Raw genomic sequence first — 16273 nt, 5'->3', positions numbered from 1 at the left:
ATCCCTGTGACTGTTTTGTAGCTACCAGTTGTATTTCTTCCTCCCTTTACCTTTTTAACCCAGCCCTCAAAACCCCCCTCCCACCTGGCAACCATCGATCTGTTCTCTAGGAATCTGCTTCTGTTTCTTTGTTCTTTATATTGTTCTTTCATAAAACAGACGGTGGTCTATTCAACGAACTCTACTGCTGTATTAAAAGAAAAGGGCTATTTTTTTCCTTGCTCTGTATTTTAAAGTTTAATGAAAAATTAAACCTTTAATAATGATGATGATGATGATGTCTTTAATAACTGAACTGCAGTCAAAGAACTGCAGTATTGCCATATTTTAGTTGGAGGCTTTAGGGGCTGGCCTGTCGTGGCTTGCAGGAAACGTGCCACGCTAGGTGGTCTTGCTTCCCCGCCAGCGCCTGATTTTCCGAGGCCGCCCCTGAGTAGCGGGGGAGACCTGGGGGTAGGGCCCGGGTGGGTCAGGGATGCCTTCAGACTGGGACACCGCTAGGGCCCCCCCACCTCTGTTGTTTTTCAGTTGGGGCAATGGCGGCCGGGATGGGAGGAGAGGGTATCAATCATTACGCTTGTGCGACAAAAGCATTCCAAAAAATAAAGAAATAAAAGAAAATTTTTTAAAATGGGAGAAAGAGAAGCACTTTGTCTTCGCTTTCCATCCTTTTACCCGAACAACTCATCGGCTAATTAAAAGTGAAAAAACAGCTATTCAGCCTTGGTTCCACTGGGGCTCGAACCCAGGACCTTCTGCGTGTAAAGCAGACGTGATAACCACTACACTATGGAACCTCCACACGAAGTCTCGGCATCATTCATTTAATCATAGTCTCATGTCAGAAACAGCGCCCCCACTGACACCCCGCCTTTCTGTCGTAGCTCCACCCCGCCGTAGCCTGGCTCGAGAGATCCGGTGTTCGCAGCTGGGTCGGGACTCCGGCTCCGGCGTTTGGGGCGCTCGCCGTCGTCGCGCGCCAGATTCGTCCCACCTGTGACCAGAACGAAGCCGGAACCCGGGCTGTCCCCTGGCCGAAAGCGCCGCCCCGCTAATCACCGGTCCCCAAATTTTCCCTCAGCCAGGGCGTTAATGAGGACGGGCCGGCAGGCGGAAGCGGACCGTGCCCCCGACACGGCTCCTTCTGGCAGCTTCCCTCAGTTGGTGAGGGACCCGCACTTTCCCCATTTTCCCCACGGGCACACTGAGCCGCTTCCGGCGGCTTTGGAGGCCTTGAGTCCGGAGCAGGGCGGACTGGAGCACCATTTGGAGCCAAAGATTTAGGCAGAGCGGGGTCTAGGGTGGTTTGGGGGGGGGGGGTGTCATTTTTATGTTGGCATTTATTTTTGCCAGAGTTGGAAGAGGCTTCTGGTCAGTCGGCCTCTTGCCCAAGAATTGGCTCTTACTGCTCCCCTGTCCTTTTCCACAGCCTTCTCCCCCTCCCAAAGCCCGAAATGGGCTAACCATTGCAGGACTTTTCTTTGCTCTTACTTGGCTGGGGTGGGGTTGGGGACGGGGCGACGTGTAATCAAGACGTCCCTTTACGGCTGGGGGTGGGGGGGGGCGTGAAGCAGGATTTGAGGGACCCAGTGTAAAGTGAAAATGCGAGGCCCTTTGTAAGTTATTAAGAATTCCAAAACGGTAATCGCAGAGCATTAAACCCAGTTTGGACCCTTGAGACTGCGCTTCCAAGATTGTGGTCCCAATAAGGTGCTGGAACCTTCCATTACAAAGGGCGCCTGTAGGGTCTCAGTTTTCATTGTCAGTACCATTCCACCCCCCCACCCCGCCGCAGTGCCTCTGGATGTATCCTCGTCAACATCCTAAGATTGCTCAGCATCCTCAAGCTTGAAAACCCACTGAAAATTATTTGGGGGCATCTTAAAGTGGTATGTTGGACATGGCTGAAGGCTGTGGCTATCCTTTTCCCTGGCATCTTCCTCCGAAGTTAACAGAATAATGGAGAAATAATACTGATTGTATGAAAGCAACCCCTTTAGGCCAACTCTTGTCTTCCTAGGAGGCCCCTAGAAGAAACAGGTGTGTGGAAGGTGCACTAATCTGGGGTGTCTGATTTGGATTCTAGTCCTCTCTTGGCTACTCACTAGCTGTGTAATTCTTGAACGAGTCATTTCTCCTCCCAAACCTCAGTGTCCTGCTCTGTGAAAGGCATGGGTGGATTAGATACCCCATTTTCCCCTTGGTCTAAATGTTATCCCAACTTTACAGGTGGGAAAATGGAGGCAGTTATCTGCCATATAAGTTTTTGCGTGGAAATAGGGGCTGGCTCATGCTTGTGTTCTCCAGTACCAGGTTTCCTAGGACCAGGTTTCCTAGGTCTTAGTTAGCTCCCTGTAGTGTTTGTTATGGGCCCTCTTCCAGAATGCCTTTTTTTCCTTCAAGATTTTTTTTTTAAATTATTGCGAAAGGGGAACAGGACTTTATTGGAGAACAGTGTGTACTTCCAGGATTTTTTTTCCCAAGGTGTTGTCCTTTCAATCGTGGTTGTGGAGGGCACAGGTCAGCTCCAGGTCCAGTCGCCAGTTGTTAGTTGCAGGGGGCACAGCCCACCATCCCTTGGAGGGAGTCAAGGAGTCGAACCAGCAACCTTGTGGTTGCGCTCCAACCACCTGAGCCACCGGGCTGGCCCCAGAATGCGTTTTTGTTGATACATTTTGAGAAGCCTCTTGTGCACTTGGTGCTTAGATCGTGACCCGTGAGATTACCACGAATGGACAGCCACCAGCAGAGGATGACTTCATGAAACCTCCATGCTTCCTGCTAGTCTGTGGTTCTGTAATGACTCCCAGGATGCTCAGAAATAAGGATATCCCACTTGTTTTCAAAGCCCTATCAGTTCATAACAAGGCTGCCAAGAATTGAGTCTAAAATTACACTCACCAGTTGTGTTTTGGTTTGTGTCTCTAGGGAATGCTTTGCTTTCCCTCCAGCTTTCTGTCTGCCCTTGCTATACGGGTGGGCTCACCAAGTGCAAGATTTGGCCAAGTTCACACACATACACTCCATGTAGGAAAGAAGCTAGTGCCCCTCTGGTGCATGCAACACAGGTTTCTGCCTTTCGTGAAAAACTCTTGCTCCTTTTCTCCATTCAGACAAGGAGGGAGACTTTTGTTCCACTCCCCACTGCTGTCAAGGTGTAGTCACAATCTCTATAATTAGTAAAGTGCAATGTGATTTACAAAGCACTTACATTCCTATGAGGTAGCCATAGTAAATATTACTATGTCCATTTTTCAGCTGAAGAAGTTGAAGCCGAAGATATTGAATGCCTTGCCTGAGACAATTCTGCTGGTGAGTAGCAGGGCGGGGTTTATATTCAGTCTTCTGATACTGACGTGATTTCAGGAGGCCCGTGTCTGCAAAGGCTACATGTTTTTCCCTAAGAGTGCCATTGTTCTCTTGTAGTATTTTGTATGCATGCCAGTGAGGAAATGGATACTTTTTCAACTTTTGTAATTTTTAAATGAAATCCTCAAAAGCAGGAACCAAGAGCTTGCAGAAACAACTATTGATGATTTTCACCTTGAAACCACCAGAGTCATGGATAATGCTTCAGATGACCACAGTTTTGCCCAGCACTTCAGTCTGTTCAGTCAGATTTGTGAGACCAGGTATGTCCTTAAGCATCTCAACAACTATAAGACAAATACACAAACAAACTGGTAAATAAAGACAAATCACTTCAAGCTTTTGGAATCCCCTGATTTCTTCGATGTTTAGTGTGGCTTCCTCAGTGTTTGGCTTCACTGATGGAGGGTAAGTCAACCAAAGAGACTGTAGCCCCAAACACTGAGCTGATTTAGGAAGCTCAGTTGACTTGATTTCATTTAGAAATAATTGTGCTTTTATTGAGTATTCAAGTATTTAAGAAGATAAGTGAACCATTATCTTAGTATGACAGAGCTCACCTTATTTTCCCCCTTTTGCGTCTCATCATGTTCAAAACATTTGGAATGGATATTTGTTGCTTTTTTGCCCACCTACCTTTTCATAGTTGTATACATCCCTCTGTCTTAGCCAGCTGAAGTTCTGCCATTTTTATCACTCGTTTGCTCTTCTGTTGCTTCTACTTGTTGGCAAAACCACAGTCTGTTAAATCCAACTCTCTTCCTTTCCCCACCCTGACTATGGCCCCAGGAAGAACACACATTCTGACCTACTGGTTTCACATTAAATTCTTGACTACTTACCTCAAACGAGCCCTTGATGCATTTCAGAATCGTGTCCTTTTCCCCTGTCCTTTCATTGTCCACCTCCCCTATAGGACTGTTTCATAATTTCTCTCCCTAAACTTCCTATATCTCCTTCCCTAACCTCACTTACAGCTGATGAACTTGCTTCCTTGTTTCAGTGAAAAAATGGAAGCAATCAGTGAAAAAATGGAAGCAATCAGAAGAGAACTTCTGCAAGTACCCCCGACATCTGCTCACCTACCTGCATCTGTACCCTCATAGATCTAGACCTGGGCTCTTCCTCTAGGTCAGAGCTGCTTGACCACAGCCCTGTTGACATGTGGGACTGGGTATCTCTTTGTTGTGGGGAGCTGTCCTGTATATTGTGGACATTTTCACAGCATCCCTGGCCTCTGCTCACTAGATGCCCATAGCACCTCTCCCGCAGTTGTAACAACCCAAAATATCCCTGGGAAGACAAAATCTTGAGGGCTATTCGGCAATGTCTACAGACACTTGGTTGCCATGGCTGGGGGAGGGGTTGGTGTGCTACCGGCATGTAGTGGGTAGAGACCAGGGGTGTGGTGAGACATCCTGCAATGCACAGGACAGCACCTACATGCCTTCAAAATGTCTAGAAACACAGTATTGCGTAGCGTGGGAGTTTTAAAAAGAAGTATGTAATATGACCCCATCTCAAGGAGTTTGAAGAACATTAATTAATCCAAAGGATTGATTTGTTCCAAGATATTAATGGCTGATAATGGCTTGAAGTGGTTTTCCTAATTTTGGATGTTACTGAATTTTAATTACACCTTTTCTCCTCTCTCTTAAAGAAGAAACAAAAGAGGAGAAGGCAGAAAGGGGAGACAGGGTGATAATGCAGAAACCTACTAGGAAAGATGTCCTTGTGTGGTATTCCTCTCAATACCAGCTATCTATAGTCTCCCAAATCACCCACAACAGATTTAATGAGCTTAGATTTGATATAGCCATTCGAGAGAAACAGATCAGCTCAGAACACTTTGTCACCCCCTCCCTTACTTATATGTCTTTAGATGCCTCTAGTTTTTCTTTTTCAGTTACAGTGGACATTCAATATTATATTAGTTTCAGGTGTATGGCGTAATGGTTAGACATTTATATAATTTATGCAGTGATCTCCCTCATAAGTCTAGTAGCCACCTGACACCATACATAGCTATTACAATATTATTGACTATATTCCCTATGCTGTACTTTACCTCCTCATGACTATTTTGTAACTACCAATTTGTATTTCTTAATCCCTTTCACCTTTTTCACCCAACCCCTGCCAACCTCTCTCCCATCTGGCAACCATTAGTTTGTTCTCTGTATCTGAGTCTGTTTCTGTTTTGTTTGTTCATTTTGTTCTTTAGATTCCACATATAAATGAAATCATGTGGTACTTGTCTTTCTCTGTCTTATTTTACTTAGCATAATACCCTCTAGGTCCATCCATGTCGCAAATGGTAAGATTTCATTCTTTTTTTTAATGATTAAGTAATATTACATCGTATATATGTACCACATCTTCTTTATCCAATTGTTTATTGATGGACACTTATGTTGCTTCCATGGCTGTTGTAAATAAGAAAAGGGAACCCTTGTGCACCATTGGTGGGATTGCAAATTGGTACAGCCGCTATGGAAAACTGTATGGAGGTTCCTCAAAAAGATTAAAAGTAGGGCCAGCCCGGTGGCTCAGGCAGTTAGAGCTCCATGCTCCTAACTCCGAAGGCTGCCGGTTCGAGTCCCACATGGGCCAGTGGGCTCTCAACCGCAAGGTTGCCGGTTCGATTCCTCGACTCCCAATGGGATGGTGGGCTCCACCCCCTGCAACTACTAACGGCAACTGGACCTGGAGCTGAGCTGCGCCCTCCACAACTAAGACTGAAAGGACAACAACTTGACTTGGAAAAAAAGTCCTGGAAGTACACACTGTTCCCCAATAAAGTCCTGTGCCCCTTCCCCAATAAAAAAAACAAAATCTTTAAAAAAAATTAAAAGTAAAACTACCTTCTGATCCAGCAATTCCACTTCTGGGTATTTATCCGAAGAAATCCAAAACACTAATTTGAAAAGATACATGCGTCCCTTTGTTCATTGCAGCATTATTTATAATAGCTGAGAAGCCTCTAGTTTTTTTTTTTTTTTAAAGATTTTATTGGGGAAGTGGAACCGTGTGTACTTCCAGGCCCTCCCTCCAAGTCAAGTTGCTGTCCCTCCAGTCCCAGCCGTGGAAGGCGCAGCTCAGCTCCAGGTCCAGCCGCCATCTCCCATTGCAGGAGGCACAGCCCACCATCCCCTGCAGGAGCCGAACCAGCAACCTTGTGGTTGAGAGGATGCGCTCCAACCAACTGAGCCATCCGGGAGCTCAGCGGCAGCTCAGCTCAAGGTGCCGTGCCGAACCCCAGCTGCAGGGGGTGGAGCCCACCATCCCCCGCGGGACTCGAGGAACCGAACCGGCAGCCCTGTGGTCGAGAGCCCACCGGTCCACGTGGGAATCGAACTGGCAGCCCCCGGAGTTAGGAGCTCCAACCTCCTGAGCCACCGGTCCAGCCCCAAGCCTCTAGTTTTTAAAAGTCACTCCTCTGGGACTATGTAACTGAACACTCCTATAGAACCCCACTTAAAAGGAAATGGCTAATAGCAGTATAGATCTAGCCAGTGCTTATTGGTAACAGAAATGAAATTGGCTACTCCCCCCATTTCCCCAACACTTAATATCTTCTTTAGATTTACAAGTGGATTCAACTGTTCCCCATAGTCTGATGAGAAGATTTCAAGAGTGGTGCAGGTAGTAAACAAAAATCATAGTATATACTTTTAATGGTGATTTTAAGTATTTGTGATTTGGGGGATACAATTCTGGGGGATACAATTAGTGTATAGTCTGAAGACTATATATAATAATAAAACCAAAACTAATTAGTAGGTTGTTTAACTCAGTTAGAGGCTGTCTGCAGGCTAGCAGCTTTCCTCTGCTAAATCCTGTTAAAATGCAGTAGGTTCTATTTTGTGCAGAATGAGCAGGCTGCCATGACAACTGTCTGTGAATATTATTTCAGTATTAGTCATAGGTTTTCATTGTCTGCCTCTAGGTCCGACGTTTATTCTAAAACCCAGATGTACGTCTATTCTTAAAGGAGTTTTCCTGAACGTGTTTATAAAAAACAAAAAACACTTTTAACTGGCTGTTTTTTTCTTTTGAAGAGACATTTAGAATGACTTTGCACAACCACAAATTATAGATTTTATTGCTGTCATTTTCTTTGGAAAGATGATTTGGGTATACATTTATATTGTACCTGACTATAGATTTGATTAAATTGACACACTAGACCAGAATTTGGAAAATGCCCCTTTAGGTGTGTAAGCCTTACATTACATTGTCCTTTTTTTCATCCAACAGTATCAGAAGGAATCTTGTGGTTGCAAGTAACAGAGGATTCAGCCCAAACTGAGTTAGCAAAACCAGTCTCAAATGACTCTGACTTGAAAATTCCAAAGGTAAAATTTCATCCAGAGACTTACGATGGAGGGCTCCAGCTGTTTCCCTGCCTTTCTCTTGTTCTGCCCTTCTCCATGTATTAGTTGTACTCCCAGACTGGTTCTCCTCATGGTGCCAGCCTTGCTCAGAGCATACCCCTTGGGGAGAAGAGCGAGTCTGTGGCCCAGCGCTCCCTCCAGGAGCCCTGAGATTCACACAAATTGCCTGTCTTTAGCTATGTGCCCACTTGAACACCAACTTTTGCCAGGAGAGGAGGATGTGCTAACTGCCTTAGGCCTGAGTTAGGTGCCCATTCCTGCACAGTCACTGTTGTTTGGGAAGTGAGCTCACGCTCATTGGCTTAAGCCAATAAGGGCTCACGTTGGGGAGGGGGTGGTAATCCTGTGCAAACTATAGGGCTGAGAACAGGGAGAGGGTCGATTTCAAAAGGGAAAATTGGAGTACTGTTGCAAGGAAGTGAGGGGAATACTTGCTAGCCACTTGGTTAGGGACCAGAACGCTGAGCAAATAATAATAGTAATAGCTAACATTTATTGAATACTAACTATGAGCCATGCACTCAAACTGCGTTACAAGTGTATTGGTTAGAGAATGTGTTCGGCTGCATGTAATAAGGTACATGAAATAGCAGAGACGTAACGTAGAGCGTTGGTTTGTATCTCCCAACAGATAATGTGAAGTCAGGAAGGAAGCAGCTTCATATTGTCACTTATGTCTCAGGTTCCTCCTTCCATCTTTCTGCATTGTCATTCCCAGTGTGAGGGTCTCTTCCTAACACTCAAGAGGGCTGCTCCTCCTCCAGGCATTGTGTTCTGGTTCCAGGCAGACTGGGGAAGGACAAAAAGGAAAGGGCCCATGACAACTGAGTCTGTCATTTTTATCAGGAAAATAGCTTTTCTGGAAGCCTTGGCCAGTGGATTTCTGCTTATATCTCTCTCATTGGCCAGAACCGTGCTCCATGATGACACGTAACTGAGAGAGAACCTAGCAAATGAAGTTTTTTTGGCTGAGCCCATTGTCACCTACAACAAAATTGAGGTTTTATTGGTAAGGAAGAAAGGGAGAATGGATGTTGGTTAGGCAACTATCTGTGGCTGCCACAATATGTACAGGTAACCCCCTTATAACACAGTTGTTAAGTTCCTAAAAATGCTGTGTTATGTGAATCTGTGTTGTATGAAACAAAGAACTAGTACAAAAAAGGGGGTTAGGTTCCAAAACTTTTAAAAACATACTATTATATTTTTATAATTAAGATAAATATCCTTATTAAAGCAATTTTCACCAAAAATATGACATTAATATGTATTAAATAATGCTTTCTTCGTCATCACTAAGCACCATTAACCGAGGGCATTTTCTTTTTGACAACATATCTTCATCCTCTGAACTTAATATGCCACGAACAAAATGGAGTTAAAATTCTAATAAATAAATTTTAAAAATTCTGCAGTCAAATCTGAGACGACATCCATGCTCAAAATGAAGAATTTCAAATATCTTTTGCTTTTGAAAGCTTTTATTACGTTCCGTGTTGTTCAGAGATTTCCCTAATTTCAAATGAGATATTTTTTGCTCTTAAAAGCTCTTATTACGCTCCGTGTTGTTCAGGGATTTTTCTAATTCTCAAACCTTGTTAGAGTGAAACGGTGTTCCAGGGTGCCGTGTTGTACGAGAGTTTTCCCCAATTCTCGAACCGTGTTATAGAACCGTGTTATAGAAGTGCCGTGTTATACGGGGGTACCTATATTAACTCATTTACTCCTTATATCAACCCAGTGTGGTAGGTACTAGTACTATTCTGGTTTTCTAAGGAACAGGCACAGAGAGGTTATGTGATTTTCCCAAGATCACGCACAGCTGCTAAGTGATGGAGCTACAATATAACCCCAAGTAATCTGACTCTAGAACCACATTCTATTATGCTCCCAGGCACATCCTGACCCACCGGCCAGACCACATTTCTTTTATTATTCTTTTTTTTTTTTTTAGTTTAATAGACTTTATTCCTTTAGTTGAACAACCTCTACACACAAAATAGATGGTTGATGATTTTCAAGTGGAAAGGAATTTAGGTCTCAAGAGGTTTTATGAGTCCGCTACATGTTCTCTGGAAATCATTTAACTGAGCCTTTTAAGACCCTAGAAGAAAATAGAAAAATTAGTTCAAGGAAACCAGCAATTAGATTTTGGAATCAAACTACCTACTCTTTAAGTCAGCAAACCCAGAATTGGAAATTGGGGCAATTCCTCTTCTGTATTTCCTACGCATTCTAATTTGCATTCTAATTTACTCTGGGAAACAGAAGCCTAGTCTATGCTTTAACATTAAGGTGGGGTAAGGATTTTTTTTTTAAAAGCTTTTATTGGGGAAGGGGAACAGGGTGCACTTCCAGGCCTTTTTTCCAAGTCAAGTTGTTGTCCTTTCAATCTTAGTTGTGGAGGGCGCAGCTCAGCTCCAGGTCCAGTTGCCATTTCTAGTTGCAGGGGACACAGCCCACCATCCCTTGCGGGAGTCAAGGAATCGAACTGACAACCTTGTGGTTGAGAGGATGTGCTCCAACCAACTGAACCATCCGGGAGCTCAGCGTCAGCTCAGCTCAAGGTGCCGTGTTCAATCTTAGTTGCAGGGGGTGCTGCCCACCATCCCTTGTGGGACTCGAGGAATTGAACGGGCAACCTTGTGGTTGAGAGCCCACTGGCACATGTGGAAATCGAACCAGCAGCCTTTGGAGTTAGGAGCATGGAGCTCAAACCGCCTGAGCCACCGGGCTGGCCCAAAGGTAAGGATTTTGAGGGTAGTTCTGAGTAGGGATGAAAAAATTAACTAGACAATGCATAAAGTTAGATTGGAAACCATGAACTTGTATTGACATCAACTACATAACTTTTCTCTGTAGACTTATGGGATTAATGTATAATGTAGGTTGACCCAAGATGACTTTTAAGACTGATTGCACTAAGCCAATGAAGTACTTTTAAATAAAGCCAACCAGTTTTTCCCCTAAGGTGGTTAGAGTGTTCATAATAGTCACAAATGAACATTACGACCTTAAGGCTAATAATTCTCATTTACTTTATGTTCAGTTTTCTTCAGTTTCAATATAGACCCATGTAATTACCATTACTACTTTGCACGAAGTTCAGTATTCTACAGAGCCCATGGAGACATGGGATTGAACCAGGAGCCTCCACCTCTTGTGAAGTTCACTGGTATTGTGGAGACCAAGCCAACTTTATTGAGGTTAACCAGGATTTGTTTCACTTGTAAGAGAACCCCCTTGCAACACGATTGTTCAATTTTTCCAATAATGGTGGCATTCTTTTAAACTTTTCTTCCAGAACCAGCAGTTGTATAAACAGAACATTGGGTTAAATCTAAAAACGTGAGCCCCATAGTCAACTTTCATTTTCTGCATGATCCTGAGAATGGATTAGGATATCCTTCACAATTTCTAAGGAAAACTCAGTTTACAATATTTGTCCTTGCCAAACTCCAAAGAAAACCAGTCCCTCGAGAGTAAACCAACAGAGCACTGCATTACCCCAGCAAAGCTGAAGGTTTCATCACATGCACCAACAAATCTGCATGATTAGTTCTGCACTCCTTTCACGGCATTTATTTTACACCTGTTGCACTACACAGCATTTTAAACACTGATATATCAGCTCCCTAATAAGATAAAGCAAAGACAAAAGTATTTGTGAGAAACAAGATACACCGTCATTTAGTCTTCAAACATTACTGCACTTTAACTTTTCATAATTTGACAATGCATTCATGAAACTAGCTTTAACAGACAAATTAAAGAACACTTTTAAGCAAACATGACTGTCCTAAGTTGTTTATTAGGTAAGAATTTTACAAACATTACTCATATTAGAAGTAGCAGTGGAGTTGGAGAATACTGCAGCTTCTCTAAGCCGCCGGTGAGAATCACCAATAGTGTGGTGGTACTTGTGGCCCTTTCCAATGCCATGGCTCTTGCACCCTGCAGATGTTCGCGCTCGCATATCCCTGTGCTTGTGGACTGGTTTGGTGAGCCACTGGGTGTCAGGATTCTGTCTGATAGTTTTGTGGAATGGATCAGTAAGGATAACCTCAAAGAATTTGTATGTGGAATCTTCACCAACCCAGTAAGAAGTCAGGACTCTCAGGGCCCCACAGTAGTGTCCAGCTTGCTCCTTGGCAGCAGACTGAAGGCTTCAAGCAAACTTTAGCTGGTTAACACCATGATGGACAGGCTTGCCATAGGTCGCACCCTTAGGAACTGGGCGTTTGCAGCCGCCATGGCGCACACGAATCCGATATGTGACATAACCTTGCTTGGCCTTGTATCCCAGCCTGTGTGCTTTATCAGTCCAGGTGGGGTGTGTGTGCTATGGAGCACAGAGCTGGCAGTACTGCCAGCAGCACACCCTAAGAAGAAACCGCATTACATCGGACTGCTTCTTCCTCCATAGCTCCTGGATGGACTTGTTAGTGCCCATCTTGGTTTACCGATGGCTGTGGCCAGACAGAAAGGAAAGAGCCTATTTCTCGAGACCACATTTCTTCTCTAGAATGTGTGTCCATCTGGAAAGTGTAGGCCTCTCCTTGAAATAGTAGTTAGTATTTGTTTAGCGCTTTATAGTTTATGAAGAATTTTCCACTTAGATTATTCTATTTATATATTATTATCCCCATTTCTTAAATGAAAAAACTGTGGCTTAGAGAAGGTATGTGGGTTGCCCAAGGTCCCTAGGTTGTAAGTGGCACAGCTGATAGTTCCTTGAAATTTCAAGAACTTACTCTTGGTCCCCTTTCCTAATCCTACGATTCTGTGCACAGAAGACTTCATTTTTAATTTTTTTTTTAAATGACAATACTGTGTTCTAGGCCCTATATTAGCTTCACAATTTTCTCAGGAAAAAGAATCCAGAGAAATCTTGGATTTCTCACCAACTTGCTTTCATAGTATCTTTTTCACATAGCCACATCAGCAGGAACATGGCAGATCAACAGGAATTGTGTTCCGTAGTAAGAAACAGAGACCTAAAAAGGGAGGTTATTTTTATCTCACATACTATCAAATCTAGAGCTTCATTCATAATATGAAAGTGTTCATTACACATAGCTCTCATCTATCTGTTTAAGAGTCATTAAACAGATAGAGATTTCTTGGCCTTAGTTACATCAGTTTAATTTATATTATGTTTCCTTGAAAATGCTTTGTAAATAGGATTTTTCAGTAAGTAAGAATGGCAGTCCACCTCACTGGGGTAAATTAGTGAAGTTTCACTTTATTACTAATACCTCAGTTTGCTTATAATTGTTATTTCTCTCATTCTTTCTAAATATTTGAAATCTTTAGCTTATGGCATTGTTCTATTAGTATATCACAGCATTCTTTTGTTCTGGTGATACTACTAAATTAACCAAAAACATCACAAGAAAATTATAGAATATTTTTTGACTTTAAAAGTCATGGAAGGGGGTGGCCAGTTAGCTCTGTTGGTTAGAGCATGGTGCTAATAACACCAAGGTTGCTGGTTCAATTCCTGCATGGGCCACTGTGAGCTGTGCCCTCCTTAAAAAAAAACAAAAACCTATCTATCTATCTATCATCTATCTATCTATCTATCATCTATCTATCTATCTATCTATCTATCTATCTATCTATCTATCTATCTATCTATCTATCTGTCACTATTCATGAGTGCCACGCCAGACCTACTGAATCAGAACTTCTAGGGACTGGACCCAAGAATCTGCCTTTTTACAAGACCCCCATGTGATTTATAAACACATTAAAGTTTGAGAAGGACTGTTTTAGAGTTTATATAAATGAGACTCACAGATTGTGCACTTTTTGGGATATTGGTGAAAATACTTAACTCCAGCTTTAGTAAACTAAGACCTATGAAGTGTGATCAAACAATATGGTAAATGTTTAAATAAAAAGAAATGTATTACAGTAAAAGACACATTGTCATTAATCTCCCTCAAAATACTCCCCCTCTCTTTGAACACACTTATCCCATCATTCTTTGCCACCTTCTGAAGCAGTTCTGGAAGTCCTTTTTCGTGAGTGTCTTTAGTTGCGTTGTTGTGGCTGCCTTGATGTCCTGAATCATTTTGACTTTGGGCAAGAGCCAGAAGCCGCACAGTGCCAGATCTGGTGAATAAGGTGGATGAGGACACACCATAATGTTTTTATTTGACAGAAATTGCCATATACCGGAAGCGATGTGTGACACGGAGCGTTGTCATGATGGAGGATGATTGACGGCACACTTTAAAACACACCTTCTCTCAACCGTAGTTCACATCCGACTGACGGCACCAAACAAGTTGAAACTTGTCACACACTGTTACTAAGGTTCAGTGCGCCGCTTCCTGTATTGAAGATCCCTGCCTTCCCGTTGGATGGCACTCGGCAGCAGCATTCATCGTATGTTTTGATCACAACAGAAAGGCTCCGTGTCGCACATCACTTCTGGTATAAGGCAATTTCTGTCAAATAAAAATATTACGGTGTGTCCTCATCCACCTTATTCACCAGATCTGGCACTGTGCGACTTCTGGCTCTTCCCCAAAATCAAAATGACCATGAAGGCTAAACATTTTGATTCGATTCAGGACATTGAGGCAGCCATGACAGCGCAACTAAAGATACGGAAGAGGACTTCCAGAACTGCTTCAGAAAGTGGCAAGAATGATGAGATAAGTGTGTTCGTAGCGACGGGGAATATTTTGAGGGAGATTAATGACAATGTGTTTTTTACTGTAATAAATGTTTAAAATTTAAACATTCACTGTATTTTTTGATCACATTTCATATATGTTAAGCCCTAGATTCTCCTTTGAAAGTCCTCAGATCATGGATTCCACTTATCTACTCCAGGTCACTTAGCCTCAATGGAAGTTTATGCTTGACCCCATCCCTTTGTCAACACCTTCACCTGATTAATGTGTTCTTTCAGATGTCAGTTCAAAGGTTACTTCCTCAGAGAAGCCTTTTTGCTTGACCTCCTGACTCACTCTCATGATACATGTACTTTGCAATTTTACATTTATTTTTATGATGATTTGATTATTGCTTACTTTCCCCTCTAGGCTATAAACTTCATGAGGGAAGGGACCTTGTCAGTTTTGTTAACTGGTGTATCAGGGTCTAGAACAAAGCCTGGCACACAATAGATGCTCAACAAATACTTGTTGAATGAATATATGAATGAAACCAAGACAAGAATAAGTGCTTTTAAAGAAAATTCTCTAAAAACTCTTCCAAAGGCCTCGCTTTAGTCATCTGAGGCAGTAGTAGCAAGGGTTTTTTTTTTTTTTTTTTTTTTTTTTTTTTTTAAATTAATTTTATTGGGGTGACAATTGTTAGTAAATTTACATAGATTTCAGGTGTACAATTCTGTATTACATCGTCTATGAATCCCATTGTGTGTTCACCACCCAGAGTCAGTTCTCCTTCCATCACCATATATTTGATCCCCTTTACCCTCATCACCCACCCCCCACCCCCTTACCCTCTGGTAACCACTAAATTATTGTCTGTGTCTATGAGTTTTTGTTTCTCATTTGTTTGTCTTGTTCTTTTTGGTTTATATACCACATATCAGTGAAATCATAGGGTTCTCTGCTTTTTCTGTCTGACTTGTTTCACTTAGCATTATTCTCTCGAGATCCATCCATGTTGTCACAAATGTTCCTATATCATCTTTCCTTAACGCCGAATAGTATTCCATTGTGTATATGTACCACAACTTCTTTATCCAGTCATCTATCGAAGGACATTTTGGTTGTTTCCATGTCTTGGCCACCGTAAACAAAGCTGCAATGAACATTGGCGTACACGTGTCTCTATAGAGAAATGCTTTTATATTTTTGGGATAGATACCCAGGAGAGCGATTGCTGGGTCATATGGTAATTCTATTCGTAATTTCTTGAGGAACCTCCACACTGCCTTCCATAGCGGCTGCACCAGTCTGCATTCCCACCAACAGTGTATGAGAGTTCCTTTTTCTCCACAGCCTCTCCAACACTTGTTACTATTTGTTTTGTTGATGAAAGCCATTCTGACAGGGGTGAGGTGATATCTCATTGTGGTTTTCATTTGCATTTCTCTGATGATTAGCGATGTTGAGCATTTTTTCATATGTCTATTTGCCATTTGTATATCCTCTTTGGAGAAATGCCTCTTCAGGTCCTCTGTCCATTTTTCAATTGGGTTGTTTGTTTTTTTGTTGTTGAGTTTCATGAGTTCCTTGTATATTTTGGATATTAGCCCCTTATCAGAGGAACTGTTTGCGAAAATCTTCTCCCATTCAGTTGGTTGCCTCATTATTTTGTCAATAGTTTCTTTTGCTGTGCAGAAGCTTTTCAGTTTCATATAATCCCATTTGTTTATTTTAGTTTTTACTTCCATTGCCTTTGGAGTCAAATTCATAAAATGCTCTTTGAACCCAAGGTCCATAAGTTTAGTACCTATGTTTTCTTCAATGCAGTTTATTGTGTCAGGTCTTATGCTTAAGTCTTTGATCCATTTTGAA

The 16273-nt window shown here is 42.6% G+C and overlaps 1 protein-coding gene and 1 pseudogene across 3 annotated transcripts in view; one reads left to right on the top strand and one right to left on the bottom strand.

Annotated features, from left to right (window-relative positions):
• Nucleotides 1-903: 903 nt before the first annotated feature.
• Nucleotides 904-16273, top strand: part of PPEF1 (protein phosphatase with EF-hand domain 1) — a 114222-nt gene continuing 98852 nt past the window's right edge. Inside the window, exons 1-4 of one of the 2 annotated variants that reach the window (XM_081043410.1) lie at nt 904-1164; nt 3259-3312; nt 3501-3632; nt 7630-7727. The gene's annotated coding sequence lies outside the window, so the exon portion shown is untranslated. Of the gene's footprint in view, nt 1165-3258; nt 3313-3500; nt 3633-7629; nt 7728-10352; nt 10512-16273 lie in introns of those variants that run through there. The other variant, XM_081043411.1, reaches the window with a different exon arrangement.
• On the bottom strand, nt 11578-12219 carry LOC308495196 (large ribosomal subunit protein eL15-like; annotated as a pseudogene). Its single transcript has one exon. The product of its transcript is annotated as a large ribosomal subunit protein eL15-like (transcript).

Source organism: Rhinolophus hipposideros (assembly GCF_964194185.1).
Source record: "Rhinolophus hipposideros genome assembly, chromosome: X".
NCBI lineage: Eukaryota > Metazoa > Chordata > Mammalia > Chiroptera > Rhinolophidae > Rhinolophus > Rhinolophus hipposideros.
This window is presented reverse-complemented; position numbering and strand designations above follow the sequence as displayed.